The sequence below is a fragment of the Microtus ochrogaster genome, chromosome 18, assembly GCF_000317375.1.
Source record: "Microtus ochrogaster isolate Prairie Vole_2 chromosome 18, MicOch1.0, whole genome shotgun sequence".
NCBI classification, from domain to species: Eukaryota; Metazoa; Chordata; class Mammalia; order Rodentia; family Cricetidae; genus Microtus; species Microtus ochrogaster.
The window spans coordinates 43,335,057-43,337,916 of NC_022020.1; the positions used below are offsets into that span (position 1 = coordinate 43,335,057).

Genomic DNA, 2,860 nt, shown 5'->3' on the forward strand with positions numbered 1-2,860 from the left:
AAAAAGTAAATGAGGACTTTCTGGATGAGAAGGTAAAGGAAGCTAGAGCAAGAAGCAGGACAATCCAGGGAAAAGCCACAGAGCGGAAGGCTGCAGGACCCTGGGAGCAGCACAGGGTAGACACCTGCCTAGGACGTTCAAAGACATAGGATGCTTATGTCCCCTGCTCAGGGGCTAACTGCGGGTGAAAGGTAACGAACGGCCTGCTGTGGGGTGTTCTAAGGAGAGTGAGGGAGAGTCTCTCTTCTAAACGTGAGGAACAGAATGGGGAGCATGCTGAGGAACCATGGGGTGGGTTGCTGACTTTTGGGGCTTTGCAGAAATATTGGGAGGAGACTGTCAGCTAATTCTATGTTATTCTCTCGGGATGAGCTGAGCTCAGCTGATACCAGAATGACGGTTTCCTTCTGCGTGCACCGCTTTTGCCCACCTCTGCGGTGTGAGGCTAAGTCTGAGTCAGGGCACTTTTAGTTTTATTTGTTGCTGTCATCCCCTACCCGTGATGTTTCTCAGATCCACGCAAATTTTTGCAGGCAATGGACAGGAGGGAGGAACGGGGGGTGCAATTGACATGGTGAACCTACTGATCCCGGATAAAAATTTCAGATAGGTACCCAGCCAGGGAAAGTTCTGCGGATAGCCCAGCATTTGGGAAGCAGAGGCAGGAAAGAAAGTGGCGGGAGGAAAGGGAAAGAAAGGGAGATGGAGGCTGGAAGACGTTGGAACTATGTTCCAGCTTGCTGTGGTGGCAAACATCTGTAATAACAGCACTCAGGAAGCTGAGGCAGGAAGACCTTGAATTCCAGTTAAGCCCGGGGCACCGAAATGTGACCCTGGTACAAACAAGCAAACAGACAGACAGACAAACAAAATGTTAAGTTGGCAAGTGATCTTTTTTTCAGCAAGTGCAGCTTATCAATTCTCAACACTCCAAAGGTGATTTAAAACCAAATCTCCTCCTCCCCAGTTAAGATCCAACACAGACGGGGCAGTATAAGCATACACACAACATTTTAAAGTTGTTAAATGCAGTCTTTTCTTGGCAAGTCCAGTTTATAGAATGTCAACACTTCTAAGTTAACTTAAAATCAGATATTGTCGGTGCTGTGGGCTGGACTGTGTAGACTTGGTTTTGTTTTTTTTTTCTGCTCCTCGGGCCATTAGTTTTTTTTTTCCTCCAGGAGGAAAAAATGGCTTCGGTTGCAATTGATCCACAACTGAGCATGGTGACCAGGGTAGACAACTTGCTCTTGGTGAGCTCAACCTATGACCTGGTGTCCTCCGCTTATATCAGTACAAAGGACCAGCATCCAAATTTGAGATCTGTGTGTGAGATGGCAGAGAAGGGTGTGAAGACTGTGACCTCTGTGACTGTGACAAGTGCGCTGCCCATCAAAGCTGGAGCCACAAATTGCTGTTGCCAATACCTACGCTTACAAGGGGCTAGACAGGACCGAGGAAAGACTGCCTATTCTGAATCAGCTGACAGCTGAGATTGTTGCCCATGCCAAAGGTGTTGTAACTGGGGCAAAAGATACAGTGACAACTACTGTGGCAGGGACCAGAGATTCTGTAGCCAGCACAATCACAGGGTGGTGGATAAGACCGAAGGAGCAGTGACCGGCAGCATGGAGAAGACCAAGTCTGTAGTCAATGGCGGCATCAACACAGTTTTGGGGAGTCGGATAGTGCAGCGGGGTAGAAAATGTACTTGTGAGCAGCGGGGTAGAAAATGCACTTGCCAAGTCAGAACTCCTGGTAGACCAGTACTGCCTCTCACTCAGAAAGAGCTAGAGACAGAAGCAAAAAAGGTGGAAGGGTTTGATATGGTTCAGAAGCCAAGTTACTATGTAAGATTGGGGTCCCTGTCCACTAAGCTCCGCTTCCCGGGGCCTATCAGCAGGCTCTCAGCAGGGTTAAAGATGCCAAACAGAAAAGCCAGAAGACCATGTCTCGGCTTCATTCCACTGTTCATCTGATTGAATTCGCCAAGAAAAACATGCACAGTGCCAACCAGAAAATCCAGAGTGCCCAGGATAAGCTCTATGTCTCATGGGTGGAGTGGAAGAGAAGCATTGGCTACCATGACACTGACGAGTCCCTCTGTGCTGAGCACATGGAGTCACGCACTCTAGCTATCGCCCGCAACCTGACTCAGCAGCTCCAAACTACGTGCCAGACTCTCCTGTCCAACGTCCAAGGGTTGCCACAGAATGTCCAAGATCAGGCCAACCACTTGGGGGTGATGGCAGGCGACATTTACTCAGTGTTCTGCAATGCTGCCTCCTTTAAGGAAGTGTCTGACGGCTTCCTCACTTCCAGTAAGGGGCAGCTGCAGAAAATTATAGAATCCTTAGATGATGTGATGGATGACCTTGTTACCAACACGCCTCTCAACTGGCTGGTAGGTCCCTTTTATCCTCAGTCTACTGAGCCTCAGAATGCAGAGGTGGACAAGACCGGCCAGAAGGTCCGGGAGTCTGAGCTCAAAACTCACTAAACCTGTCCTTGTCACCAGTGCATGATGTTAGCCAGGTGCTAGTTTGAAATTAACCCAATAGATGACTTTAGATTGGACGAGGAGCTAGTTCAAACAAAGGTCCTCATTATGGTCATCAGTGGCTGAATTAAGGGCTCTAAAGATGCTGGCATTGCCACATGACTCCGCCCCCCCCTCCCCGCTGGCAGGTGGAATGTGTTAGGCACGTGAGAGAGCCTGGCCAGAACTTAAAAGCCCAGGTGTAGTTCCACGTTCTTGTCTGTGGCCTTTGTGCTATTGGCTGTAACTATCTGTCTGTACTGAATAAAGATTCATTCATGAGGCTTAAAAAACAAACAAAGAAAAATGTCAGGTAGTGTC

General features: G+C 48.6%; 1 pseudogene; it reads left to right on the top strand.

The window, feature by feature from the left end:
* Positions 1-1,190: 1,190 nt before the first annotated feature.
* LOC101989390 lies at positions 1,191-2,500 on the top strand (annotated as a pseudogene).
* Positions 2,501-2,860: the final 360 nt, after the last annotated feature.